A 14,577-nucleotide genomic window follows, 5' to 3' on the forward strand; every position below is an offset into this window, starting at 1 on the left:
GAGCAAAATCAGCTCTTTGCTCTCCTCCCCTTTGTTGTCAGTCATCACAGGAAAAGCTGACTAGAAAACAAAGTTATCACCCAAGCTTTGAGCCAGAGTGTAGTCCAGTTTGCACTTGTCAGTTCAGCTCACAGGGGTGTTGAATCTGGGACTTTGGAACCTCAGGTACGAAAGTCTTTCTGTATAACTATTATGTTATCTTCTCCACTCCCTTTCTTCAAGCATCATTGTTCTCTCACATAAGAGTCAAGGAAGAATTGGGTTTAAGTTACTCGATAGAGCAGAGTGCTAAGTCACTCAATGGTGATTTTTCTTTCTTTCTTTTTTTTAATTTGATTTTTATTTATTAAAAAGGAAACATTGACAAAAAACATAGGATAAGAGGGGTACAACTCCACACAATTCCTACCACCAGAACGCTGTATTCCATCCCATTCCCTGATAGCCTTTCTATTCTTTATCTTTCTGGGAGTATGGACCCAGGGTCATTATGGGGTGCAGAAGGTGGAAGGTCTGGCTTCTGTAATTGCTTCCCCACTGAACTTGAAAGTTGGTAGGTCAATCCACATTCCCAGCCTGTCTCTCTTTCCATAGTGGAGTGGGGCTCTGGGGAAGCAGGGCTTCAGGACACATTGGTGGGTTTGTCTTCCCAGGGAAGTCCGGTTGGCATCATGCTAGCATCTGGAACCTGGTGACTGAAAAGAGAGTTAACATATAGAGCCCCAAAAAAAAATGTTGACCAATCATGAACCTAAAGGCTGGAAAAGTTCATATGAAGAGTTGGAGGGGGAGCGGTCTCCGTTTACTTGTAGATAGTACTCTTATTTTAGTTATATTCCAAAGAGCACATGGCTGTACTATTTTGTTTTTTTCTTTTCTTCCTTGCCGGCCCTGTTCAAACGCCAGATGCTGGGCTAGCTTGAGGGTGCTTCTTCTCGAGCATGTGCTCCCTTGCTCCCTAGGTTGGAGAGAACTCGACTGGAGCCAACCTAGGCTGCTGCGTGGGAGAGGGATCAGGAACTCATGTCGGGCAAGCTTGGGAGACAGACGACCAGGGACTCATGGCTGAGCTGGGAAGCAGTGCAATGCAATGTAATGCCATGCTGGTTTTACTCATCTGCATTTATACTCTCCAGGAAGGAAGTGGTAGGGTGTAAAACAGGATGTGAGGAAGAGAGTGCAAACCAATGGGGATTAAACGGTGGAAAACAGGGTGTGACTAGGAGAGGGAGTGGAGTGGAAAAAGAGCTGGAATCAGTGGGGATTAGAACAATGAAAACAATGATTATGTAAATAGACCACAGCGTTAAGCAGTACAAGCGAACCTAACGTGATGATCAAAACAGAAGGTCTCATAAGCAGAATTAGAAGCAGACCAACACTTCCTAACATGAATAAGAGAACATTATGTAGGGTTGGGTGTGGGAGTATATTTGGTAGTACAAACGTTGCCATTTGTAAGGACTCAGGTTCAAGCCTCCAGGCCCAACTTCAGTAGGGGGAAATTAATTTTATGAGTAGTGAAGCAGGTCTGCAGATGTCTTTCTTTGTCTTCTCTCTTTATCTCACCCATCCTCTCAATTTCTCTCTGTCCTCTCCAAATAAGACAAATAGAAATAATAAAATACAAAAGAGATTATGGTATAGTGTTGGCATTTTGAAGGGTCCTGATTAATAGAGATAGGGATATTGAAGACCAACTGAGTTACAAAAGCTGAACAGAAAGAATATAGGGCTTGTCTGTGAAGTTACTGTTCAATGGATAAGTCAGAGGGTTCTCAAGCATGAGGTTCTGAGTTCAAACCCTGGTGGTGCATGTACCAGATTGATACTCTGATTTTCTCCCCCTTTCTTTTCCTGCCTCTTTCATTAATAATACTTTTTAAAGAATGTAAGAATATAGGGAAAAGAGGCTGATCAAAGGGAAAGGCAAAAGGTTAGTAAATGACTACGAGACACTTTAAGATACTTCCTATGGTATTCACTTCACATGTGTTCCCTGGGATGGGGACCTGGAGGGAAAGCATGCTTATTAGGGGTTTATCATAGGGGAACATTAAAAAAAAAGTCTGATGAACTGTGTTAAAAAAATGTAAGTTTGCATGCTGCTATCTCATACGGCTTCATTCTTATAACTCAAAAGATTGATTCAAATGATTTTTCATTTGAATATTTTATTTCTCCAGTGCAGTGATCATTGATTAAAATTGAATTTCTAAGGAGATGTATTATGTTGCTCGAAGTATGTCACCACAAACCTATAGGTTTCCTGTGTCCTGGTCTTAAATGATATAACAATGAGACGGTTACATGCATGGCTTGTAGCTTAAACTGGAGTGATGAGAAGATTGTTGATGGAGATATTTGCACTGAACAAAAGTGGATGAGACCCTGTTGTAGTAGAGTCATCAAGAATACACTGGTAGTCAGGCAGAGAAATTCAGAGAAACTGATGGAGGGGGCCAGATAGTGGTGTACCTGCTTAAGCACACACATCACAGTTAGCAAGGATCCAGGTTCAAGTCCCTGGTCCACACCTGCAGGGGGAAAGCTTCATGAGTGATGTAGTAGGGTTTCAGGTGTGTCTCTATGTCTTTCCCCATCTCTATCCCTCCCGACTCTCAATTCTCTCTGTCTCTATACAACAATAAACAAATAAATAGATTAAGAAAAGAAACTGACGGAAAGGATGATTGGTGATGATGTTGACGGTGGTGGTGATGATGATGATGGTGAAAATGATAGTGTCACAGTGCTGTTGATGGTGTTTGTGGCGACAATAATGATAGTGGTGATGACGGTGAGTAGCAGAAGTGGTGGTAATAGTAATGGTAGAGATAGTATTTAGGTAAAGAAGCAGTGGACTCACATGGAATTCAGTTGGCTTTGGCAGAAATAGGATTAGAATTCTATAAAAACACTGGCAACTGATCTCTGCTTTGCTTCCTTAAATGTAAATGGTCTCTCTTATTCTTGATACTTCGTGCATGTTTGTTCCATTATATATATATATATATATATATATATATATATATATATATATATATATATAATTTATTTTTATTTTTATTTATTTATTCCCTTTGTTGCCCTTGTTTTTTTTATTGTTGTAGTTATTATTGTTGTTGTCGTTGTTGGATAGGACAGAGAGAAATGGAGAGAGGAGGGGAAGACAGAGAGGAGGAGAGAAAGATAGACACCTGCAGACCTGCTTCACCACCTGTGAAGTGACTCCCCTGCAGGTGGGGAGCCGGGGCTCGAACCGGGATCCTTATGCCGGTCCTTGTGCTTTGCGCCACCTGCGCTTAACCCGCTGCGCTACAGCCCGACTCCCTGTTCCATTATATTTTTAAGAAAAACTCATTAACTGCTTCCTCTTGAAAACATGGCAAGACCCCACAGATTCCAGGCCCAATGAAATATGACTCAGATTGCTGCGTTTCTCAAATCCTAACTTCAGGGGTGGTGAAATGATCAAGTCAGGTTGGCTAAGCTCCCTCAGCTGTGGCCAGTGACTCAGGATTGTGATGTGTTTCCCTGCAGGTGGATGAGTGTTCTCTGAGTGTGGGGGAGGCTGTGGAGTACGTGGGCATCTCTTGTACATGATTCCTACTGGAAGAGATGCAGTCATGTGTGAGGAGAGGGTGAGAGAACACTCTAACAGGACCTGAGGGCTTCAGCTCTAGGAGACACTGGAGAGAGAACTTTAGAACTTTGTAATGAATGAATAGCCCCCAAAGGTGAGTTTCTGGATTTACTGAGTTCAGACTGTATGCATGAATGAATGAATGAATTGAATTTTTACCACCAGGGTTATCGCTGGTGCTCTATGCCTCTGTGCCAGCACTACAAATCCACCACTCCCAGTGGCCATTTTTCTGTTTCTTTTACTTTCTATTATACTTGATAGGACAGAGAAAAAATTGAAATGGGAGGGGAGAAATAGAGGGAAAGAGAAAGATAAACACCTGTAGACCTGCTTTCTTGCTTGTGAAGCATCCTTCCTACAGGTGGGAAGCCTGGGGCTAAAACCTGGACCCTTGCACAGGTTCTTGCACTTAGTACCACATATGCCTAATCAGGTACCTCTGCCAGGCCCCCTGAATGTTTCTTTTAAAAAATATTTTTATTTATTTTGGATCGAGACTGAGAGCGGGAGGAGAGAGGGAGAGAGACAGAGAGACTTCTGCAGCACTGATTCAACACTTATGAAGATTTGTCCTTGCTGGTGGGGACCAGGGACTTGAACCTGGGTCCTTGTGCATAGTAACACATATGCTCTAGGAGACTTGCCACCACCCAGCCCCTTTCTGGACATTTGTGAACGACACTGTTATCAAATAAGTGAGAACTCTATTTGTCTACAATGGTTTGAGAGACTTTTAGCAAGTCGTTTATTGTTCTTAGTTTCTCTTTCTAAGTTTCTATATAGAGTAAAAATACCTGCCCTATCAGATAGAACAGCTGTCATTAACAGATAACGCAAGTTAATATGTTTTAAAAATATATAAAATTTTTTTACAAAAATTACAAGATTTTTTTATACAAATGTCTAGTTTTATCACAAACACACGGATATTCTTTTTTTTAATTTTTATTTATTTATTTTCCCTTTTGTTGCCCATTTTTATTGTTGTTGTAGTTATTGCTGTCACTGACGTCATTGTTGTTGGATAGGACAGAGAGAAATGGAGAGAGGAGGGGAAGACAGAGAGGGGGAGAGAAAGATAGACACCTGCAGACCTGCTTCACCGCCTGGGGAGCCCGGAGCTTGAACCGGGATCCTGATGCTGGTCCTTGGGCTTTGCGCCACCTGCGCTTAACCAGCTAAACATGCCAGGTGACATATTATTCCTACTGACTTGCTCCTTGGACTCACAGCTGTGTAAGCCGGTGTTGCTGATGGTGAAGATAAGAGGTGGGAAAGAATGAAAAGCAGCTCTCGTGGTCTTTCCAGGACCTTTCCCTCACTGTATAGCGGCAGGGGCAGGGGCCGCGCTGCTCTCTGAAGGGAGGTTGTGTCATCCTCCTCTGTCTCTTGAGGAAGAGTGGTCCTGAAATGAGTGTAGCCTACAATGCTCCCAGCTGTGACCATGGACTGCGAGCTCCTCTGTCTCTTGAGGAAGAGTGGTCCTGAAATTAGCGTAGCCTACAATGCTCCCAGCTGTGACCATGGACTGCGAGCTCAGGTTTGACAAGGACTCAGAGGTTGCACAGGCTCCTGTGCTAAATATAAATATATATGGGCCTTGGGTCAGAATGGTGGGATAAACAGTTAATGATATTTATGTACTTTCCTCCTGTTAGGGAGCTACTCTCTGCCTTAATCCAGATTTCTAGCCCTATTCTCAACTCTGACACCATATTCCCAGATAGCATTTTTAGTCAACTTGCATGTTAGCTATCAGGCTCAGGCAAAAAATTACTAATGTCATGGGCCCCTTGGAACATGGATAACATAGACTTCCTACTTCTTCCCACAGGAAGACCCCTAATTTTATCTGCTCTATTTCTACCATTGAGTGCCTGTTTATTAAACAATGTGTCCTGCTTTATATCTGTCCACCTGTCAGCCATCAAGTTGCATACACTACTTACTATGACACCATCCTGACTTCCCTGGTCAGACGACCTCACCAATGTGTCTCAAAAGTCTCACCTCTCCAGAGCTCTACCTCACTAAGGAGAGACAGAAACAGGCTGGAGGGGATAGATCAACCTACCTACATCCATGTCCAGCAGAGAAGCAATTATAGAAACCAGACTTTCCACCTTCTAAACCCCATAAAGAACTTTGGTCCATCCTCCCAGAGAAGGATCAAGATTAGAGAAGCTTCATGGCACACAGAACTCTGGTAGTGGGAACTGTACCCCTGTTATTTTTCATTCTTGTTAAGCATTATTAGATCACTAATAAAATTAAAAAAAAAAAAAGAATGAAAGGCACTGCAAAAACTGTCAAATAACAGGTGTTGCACAAGAGAAGGAAGTGCTGTAATGCTCAGTACAAGTTCCTTCCACCTACCTTCCAGTGACCATTTCTGGTCAGAGAGAGAACTCTTACTCTAAACAACTCCATTTCCCCATTTCCATTCAACCTCTGGTGTGAAGAGCTTGTATTTGAAACATAGAAGCAGGATCGACTCCACTGCAATAAGTTGAAAGGTATGACTGGAAGTATCTAAGCCGTGGAGGGTTGATTTGTGCTGGGAAGGGGGAGAGAGAGGGTTTGTGATCGTGAGAAATGTGCTGTGATGTAGCCAGTGTGTGTGCATGAGAGAGATGGAGACGAGTGGGAGGGTAGCAAGGGGGAAAGGAAGGGAAGGAGAAAGAAAAGAGAGAGAAAGAAAAAAAGGAGAGGGAGTTCTGTAGAATAAAGGAGTGGAATAGGCTTGACTTTCCTCAGCTGACCTGTGAAATTGGTTCAGTGAGATTCTTTGTTGGTCTTTGGGCCAAGGGAGCCTTTCCCACCAACTTTTATCTAATGAGAACATTCTTGATTAGCTGGGGGGAAGAACTTTGAAAAATATATTTTCTCTATGTATTACATTTGAGAGATAGAAAGAATTTCATGAGAGAGGGGGGAATGGAGACACACACACACACACACACACACACACACACACAGAGAGAGAGAGAGATTGAGAAAAATACCACAGCACCAGAGTTTCCATTAGTATGCTGTGGTTAGGCTTTAACCTGGGACATGCCCTGACAAAACAGGTGCACTATGAAGAATGAAGAATACTAAATTTAAAAAATCCTCACCACAGTGCAGGTCAAATCTTTTTCTTAATATTTCTTTTTTAAGTTCTTATTGATTTATTATTGGATAGAGACAGAAAGAAATAGAGAGGGGAAGGGGAGATTGAGAGGGAGAGAGACAGAGAGACACCTGCAGCCCTGCTTCATCACTTGTTAAGCTTCCCCCTGCAGGTGGGGACCAGGGCCTTAAACCTGGGTCCTTGTGTATGGTAATGTGTGCACTTAACCGGGTGTGCCACTGCCTTGCCCCTACAAGTCAAATCTTTCATAAATATAAAATAATTTAAAATATTTACTTATTTTATTTTAGTGTGAGAGAAGTGGAGAGTGAGAGAGAGAGTGAGAGAGAGAGAAAGAGAGAGAGAGAGAGAGAGAAAGAGAGAGAGAGAGAGAGAGAGAGAAAGAGAGAGAGAGAGAGAGAGAGAATATGAACAGAGCCCTACTCAGTTCAGTAGTTCAGTTCTGGCTTTTGGTGCTGCCGAGGAAAAGAGCCTGGGACTTTAGGACCTCAGGCATGAAAGTCTGATGTTCAGCCACTGTGTAATCTCCCTAGCACAATTAAAATAGATTTACAGGGGGGTCACCTGGCTGCACGCACTCATTATAAAATAGATTTACATTACTAGAAGACTCACTTTATAACCATATGTGTATGCAAATGCAAGTTCTACTTCTGTAAATTATTGGGATTGAGGTATAGGACATATCTATCCAGTTGCAGTAAGAACTGGGTCCTTAAACTGGAGTCCTCAGATACAACTTAAAGGTCAGGTGATTTTGAAAGATGCAAATTTTACATATGTTTTTCTTTGCTGAAATGGCGCTGAGCTTGTACCATTCTTCTTCACTTGAAGGTCAGGCCACAAAGTACAGGAGTGTGAGCAGTACTTACGACTTTAGTTCAAAGAGTGATTCCAGTTACTTTTAGGTTCTATCTTGGAGATAATCTCTGAGTAATGTTGACAGTATTTTGACGTTGCAGTAACCACATGACTTGTGCCTAGTTTTGTTAACTCATATACCATTAGAATGTAGACGCATTACTGCACTGCAGTAAAACAGTCCAGTGACTGTAATTAATGGACTTGGCTTCCTTGTATTCTTATATAGTTTACCTTATACATTTAGCAACCTGTCTTAGAGATGTCCACAGGAGGTGCCAGACTGCCAAAGGGTCTTCAAACCAAACAGATGACCCAGGACATAGCTCAGTCAAGGACATAGCCAGGACATAGCCCAGAACATAGGACAAAGCTTGCATGCCTAAGGGCTTGAGAGGTCAGTGGTTCAAGCCCCGACACCACCTTATGCCAACCAGAGTCAATCACATGCTCTTGCCTTTCCTCTCTAACTCCCTCTAAAATGATAAATAAATAAACATTAAGACAAAACAAAGACAAAACCAAATGCAAATAACCTGAGGACATCTCTTCCAGACTGAAGAAAGGGAAAAAAAAAGGGAGTCAGGCGGTAGCGCAGTGAGTTAAGCGCATTCTGGTTCGAGCCCCCGGCTCCCCACCTGCAGGGGAGTCGCTTCACAGGCGGTGAAGCAAGTCTGCAGGTGTCTGTCTTTCTCTCCCCCTCTCTGTCTTCCCCTCCTCTCTCCATTCCTCTCTGTCCTAACAATGACGACATCAGTAATAACAATAATAGTTACAACAACAATAAAAAGACAAGGGCAACAAAAGGGAAAATAAATAAATAAAAAATTTTTAGAAAAAGAAAGGAAAAAAATGTTTTCAAGATAAATGCACAAGCCGGAAACAACTAAACACAGATCAGCAGACTGTGCTGCTAAGTGTCCATAACTTCGTAACAGAGTCAAAGTCACAGGGCTTGGGCTCTTCTGGGTTATAGACCTCCCCCGCCCCAGGGGTCCTTACTTTCTTGCTCTTGATCACGTGTGCACTGAGCTGACCAATGTCCCTTGATCAGTCCTAGGGAGTGTCTCCATTGCTCTGCAAACATGGTGCTGGAGGGGCTGTGGGTGAGGGAGACTTGCTCCCAGGTCTTGGGGATGTTCTTTTGCAGCAAGACCATGATTATTAATTAACCAGCAAAGCTGATGCCAAGAATAAAAACCGGGTGATCATTTGCAGCTGAAGCCACCACTCAGTAACCAGGGACCAAGGTTGCTCACTCCTGGTGGACTGTGCTCCTCTCTGCTTTTATTACTCCTCCATCCTACTTACTGGGAGAGAGGGAGCGGCAAGGTGATGAGGTAGGCTTATAAGCCCTGCGCTCATTAATGGGTGTGTGTGTGTGTGTGTGTGTGTGTGTGTGTGTGTGTGTGTGTGTGTGCAGATGCATGCTGATCATTGGTCTAAATACCCTTGTTAACTGTTAAAACAGAAAAGAAACCTCCAGAAAATTACAAGCATGTGGAAAACAAAATCCTGTGGATGTCTCTCTCTCTCTCTTTTATTTTCTTTCTCGTTATTAGATACAGACAGAGAGAAATTGAGAGGGGAGAGGGAGATAGAGGGAAGGAGACAGAGGAACACCTGCAGCCCTGCTTTACCACTCGGAAGCTTTCCCCCTGCAGATGGGGACAGGGGCTTGAACCTGGGTCCTTGCGCAATGTGTGAACTTAACCAGGTGTGCCACCCTTCCTCTTCCTCTTCCTCTTTCTCAGAATTTATATGTATGGATTGTTTCCTCTGCACCAAGATTGAACCGGTGCAGCTGATCCTGTGTGTTTGTGTAGGTGTGTTTAACTATCTGGGATAGTTAAGGAGATACAGTCTGTTTATGTGTGTGTGTGGGCGGGTGGGGGTGAATTAGTATTTGGGAGGCAGCTGGGAGCATTTGGGGATGTGCCTTTGGGAAGGAGGTAGTCTTGTGGTAGAGGAGCGGAAGCTTGAGAATCCACCTTCCTGGATAGTCAAGGGATTGAGCAATCAGTTGTTCTCTGTGAATTTGGTCCTTTTAACAGAGCTGATGAGGAGTTCTCACAGGGAGGGGGCCCTAGGTGTGTGTGAGGTGCTGGGATGTGTGTTCTCACACTAGGTGGGTAATGAGTCCACGTGGCATCTAGACAGAGGTTAGGAGCAGGGAATTGCGGTAACTGGTACAGTCTTGTGAGAGGTAGAAAGGAGATGTCCAGGGGCGTAGGGGGAGGCAGTAGATTATTGTTGACTTCTTTTTGGTAAAACCTGAAATCAGGGAGCTGGAAAAAAAGTTGAGGACACACATGTGTAAGGTTCCTAGTTTCATCCATGGCACTGTATGTGCCGTGAGAGTGCTTTGGTTTCTCCTCCTCTCTTCTTTTCTCCCCTTCCCTTCCTTTTCCTTCTTTTCTTTCCCCACCACTTACCCTGCCACCTTCCTTCCTTTCCCTTATCCCCCCACATATGATCTCAGTAATGAAATACTTCTTATAAAACTCAGAATCAGAGGGCGGGGCAGCAGTGTACCCGGTTAAGCACACAGGTTACCATGTGCAAGGACCTGAGTTCAAGCTCTCACTCCCCACCTGCAGGGGCGAAGAAGCTTCATGAGTAGTGAAGCAGGCCTGCATATGCCTCTCTCCCTTTCTCTTTCTCTCTCTCTCTCTCCTTTCTCAATTTTTTTTCTGGCTTATCAAATAAAGAAAAGACAAGAAACAGAAATGGAAAATAATGGTTACCAGGAATAATAGATTCCTTGTGCCAGAACTAAGCCCCAGACAACCCTGGGGGCAGTAAAAAAAAAAATTGAAATGTCTTGTGTCCTCGTGTCCTCACTTGTTGTTCAAGTCCAGCAGGACATAGGAGAGTTTTCTTTTTCCCTGGTGGTGAGAGTGAAGAGTTGCTATTGGAGAAATAGAGGAAGGTCAAGGCCAAACTCATGGTATCACTAGAAATGTTCCCTCAGTGTCTTTTGATAGAGGAACTGAATGTTGACTATGGGATCCCCTGAGCTCCAAACTATCTACTGCTATCCAGTCACAGAGGGAGAGGGTCTTTGGCTGGTTGTGTTAAGTGGCACCAAAGTACTGTGTCATGGACAAAATGAAGTGAAGGGGATTCCAACCTGTGGCCCAAAGCTGGGACAACACATCTTTATTTCACTCACAAAACACCAGTGACTTCATCCTTAGGCATGCCTTCAGAAGCTGTTTTTAAATTGATTATTTATTTTAGGTAGAGAAATTGAGGAGGAAAGAAGAGACACAGAGGGAGAGGGAGAGAGAGAGAGAGAGAGAGAGAGAGAGAGAGAGAGAGAGACACTTGTAGTCATGCTTCACTGTTTGTGAAGCTTACTCCCACAGGTGGGGACTGGAGACTTGAACCTGGCTCCTTACGCACTTGTAACATGTGAGCTCAACTTGGTGCATCATTGCCCAGCCCCACCTTCTTGATTTCTGACGATGTAACAGACACTCCATAGTCATGGGGTACTAACAGACAGTTGAATCTAGAAGAAAAACAAATTACTTAGATGTGGCCTGGACACCATGGAATATGACACAGCTGTAGGAAAAGATGAGAACTTATGCAACAACATGGATCAATCTGTGGGGATCCTGCTCAGTGAAGTGAGCCAGAGGAGAAATACAAATACAAGACAATCTTGTTCACAGGTGGAATTTGAGAATCGAAGTGTGAAGATAAGATGAAATGTGAACAGGTCCTTAGTTACAGTGAAAGGGACTGGGAGCTAAATGGAGATAGGGTGGGGACCCTGTGGTGGTGGAAGGTAGCACTTTGATGAAGTACATCAATATTCATGTTGGGGAAATATGATAGTGTATCACTGAGACAACAACTGTCTTTTTCTTTTTTAGATTCTTTTTTTAATCTGTTTTTGTTTTGTTAGTGATTTAAGAATGGTCTACAATATCATCAGATTACAGGGGAAGAGTTTCACATTGTACCCACCACAACAGACTTGTGCCCTCTCCCATCTGCTCTCCCTCTTCCCCCAAAGTTAACTAACCTCCATAGTTTTCACAGTCTTATTGATTATTTGAATGCTTTGCCTTTCTTTCTTTCTTTCTTTCTTTCTTTCTTTCTTTCTTTCTTTCTTTCTTAACAAGTTCACGCGCTTCGGGTTTTTTAGTGCACACGTGAACAAAACTATCTAGAAATTGTCTTTCTGTGCAATGCAGGGCCATTTGGTATAAATAAAAAATTTAATAACAAGAGTCCTTAAGCACAAACAGCAAATGAGGAAATTTCATTTTATTTTAGATGAGAAAAACAAAAAAGGATATAGGAAAGATTAAAAAGTACTATAGAGGAAATGACATTAAAAATAAATCATAGAGGACTTTATGAAGGTAAATGTGTTATTTATAAATAACACATGATATATGATAGATATGAAAATATATTGTATATGTTAATACATCCAAGAGAGTCTTTTAAGATTCTTATCTTACTATTCTTTACTCTATCCACTTCTTCATCCCTTTCAATATTTTTAATTTGTCTCATAGCTTCATGATGTGTGATTCCAGGTTATTTTACTGTATGACACCTTGTTGACAACTAAATGTTCCTGATTTCTTTCCCTGTGGCACTCATTCTCAGTCTCCTTAAGACAATAATTCCCCTGTAGAAGTTAAAATTAAAACAGAGAGGGAGGGAGAGAGAGAGACTGGTTCACTCACCACTCTTGTCTGAGTAGTTATAACAGTGTCAGGCAAATGAGCTTTGGTAATTATTCATAGAGCCATTCTAATTCAACACCGGAAACTGACTGTTTAGAGTCTTCACAATTTAGTGTCCTCTGCTATCTACACTTTTTCAGTGATATTTTCTTTCACTAATATAATTAAAATGGCAATTTTCACCTGATATTATTCTCTGCCTACTTCTTCCCATTGTCCTTATCACAGTAGAATCTATTTTGTATTTACTTAGTTTATTGTCTCCTTTCTACTCACAAGTTCACTGAATGTGAGAATATTTATTAATGACCATAGAGATACTTTATGGGGCAATAAAAAAAACCCAAAAACAAAACTATGAATGAGGTGGTGGTACGCCGGTTGAGCACATGTTACTATGCACAAGGACATGGGCTCAAGCCCCTTGTAGGGGAAAATGCTTCCCAAGCAGTGAAGCAGTACTGCAGATGTCTCTCTGTCTCTCGCCTTCTCTGTCTCCCCCTTCCCTTTCAATTTCTAGCTGTTTTTATCCAATAAAAGAAATCTTCCAGGGCCTGTGAAGACTGACTTGCTGCAGAATGTTTGTCTCTTCTTTCTTTAAGTCATGCAGTACCACGGTTGTCTTTTAAAAATTTTAAACAGAGGCCAGGCAGTGGTACACTCAGTTGAGTGCACACATTGCCATACTCAAGGACCTGGGTTCAAGTCCCTACTCTCCACGTGAAGTGGAAAAGCTTTGCAAGCAGTGAAGCAGGTCTGTAGGGGTCTGTGTTTCTCTTTCCTTCTCTATCTCCCTCTCCCATCTCAATTTCTGTCTTATCAAATAAAAATAGAAAAATAAAGGACAAAATGGCTGCTGGGAGCAGGAGATTCATAGGGCAGGCACTGAGTTCTAGTGATAACCTGCGTGGCAATAAAACAAAACAAAAACAATTGAAACATTTGTTTGTTTGTTTGAGAGCAAGAACCAAAGCATCACTCAGGAATATGTAGTCCTAGGGAACAAACTTGGGACATTCTGTTTACACGTCCTTGTACCCTTCCCCTGAAGCACCTCCCCAGAAGCACTCTGTACCTGATTTGCAGCCTGATTCTAAGGTTAGGAAGGCAATTTGGCCTCCAGGAGACTTGGTCAGCTTATCTTTAAAATGGGAATAACAGTATTGGCTGGTGTGAGGATGGCATGAAATAAGACCTTTAAGTGGTTCCTTTAGCACCATGTCCCTTCTAAGCACCTCGTTAATGACCCTCAGCCAGTCTGGCAGGAAGCCTAAGCTGGTAGGGCCTGGCTGCATGGAGTGCAGAACAGTGGCTAAAAGTTCTGACTGTTGAGTCCAAAGGACAGGTGTTTAGATAGTAGCCTTGCTTCTTATCAACTGTGAGACATAAGGCAGATTATCCAACCTTGTTGAAGTTCACTATTCTCAAACATTACATGGGAGTTGGTAAAATACAGAAGCATGACTCAAGATATCAAGGGCCAGAAGACAGGGTCCTGAGACCTGTCATTTTTCAGGGCTGAGAGGTAAAATTCAGGCACTTTTATTTTATTTTATTATTTTGTCTTTTTGCCTTCAGGATTATCGCTGGGTCTCAGTCCCTGCACTCACTACAAATCTACTGCTCCTGGAGACCATTTTTTAAATTTTGTTGCCCTAGTTGTTATTGTTGCTTTGTTATTGTTGTTGGACAGGACAGAGAGAAAGTGAGAGAGGAGGGGAATACAGAGAAGGGGAGAGAAAGATAGACACCTACAGATCTGCTTCACAGCTTGTGAAGTGACAGCCCTGCAGGTGGGAAGCCAGAGGTCCTTGCGTTTGGCACCATGTGCACTTAACCCACGGTGCTACCTCCTGGCCCACCTTGAGACACTTTATCAATAAAGGGAAAGATTGGAATATGGACACACACACACACACACACACACACACACGACACACACTGCAATAGTATGTCTTGAGTGTGTGTGTGTGTGACCCCAACCAGAACTCCAATATTTACTATCAAAAATCTGCAAGAAACATCAAAAGCATCTGTATTGGCGTACACAAATCATGACAGCTACACGGCATTGGCATGTAACCATCGGGCTGTGTACTAGCAATTCATTATGTGCACATCATGCATTCCATGACCTGAGTGTTTGTCACAGCATGTGGCTTTAGGTCTCCATTCTTGGAATCTCTTGACCTAACCTGCCCATTAGCTTAAGACAT

General features: G+C 42.7%; 1 protein-coding gene across 3 annotated transcripts in view; it reads left to right on the forward strand.

Annotated features, from left to right (window-relative positions):
* Positions 1–14,577, forward strand: part of MGAM (maltase-glucoamylase) — a 169,720-nt gene that overhangs the window by 27,794 nt on the left and 127,349 nt on the right. Inside the window, exons 1-2 of one of the 3 annotated variants that reach the window (XM_060196721.1) lie at positions 3,623–3,740; positions 5,484–6,165. The gene's annotated coding sequence lies outside the window, so the exon portion shown is untranslated. Of the gene's footprint in view, positions 1–3,622; positions 3,741–5,483; positions 6,166–8,868; positions 8,987–14,577 lie in introns of those variants that run through there. The other 2 variants (XM_060196722.1, XM_060196723.1) reach the window with 2 other exon arrangements.

Source organism: Erinaceus europaeus, chromosome 8 (genome assembly GCF_950295315.1).
Source record: "Erinaceus europaeus chromosome 8, mEriEur2.1, whole genome shotgun sequence".
Lineage (NCBI taxonomy): Eukaryota > Metazoa > Chordata > Mammalia > Eulipotyphla > Erinaceidae > Erinaceus > Erinaceus europaeus.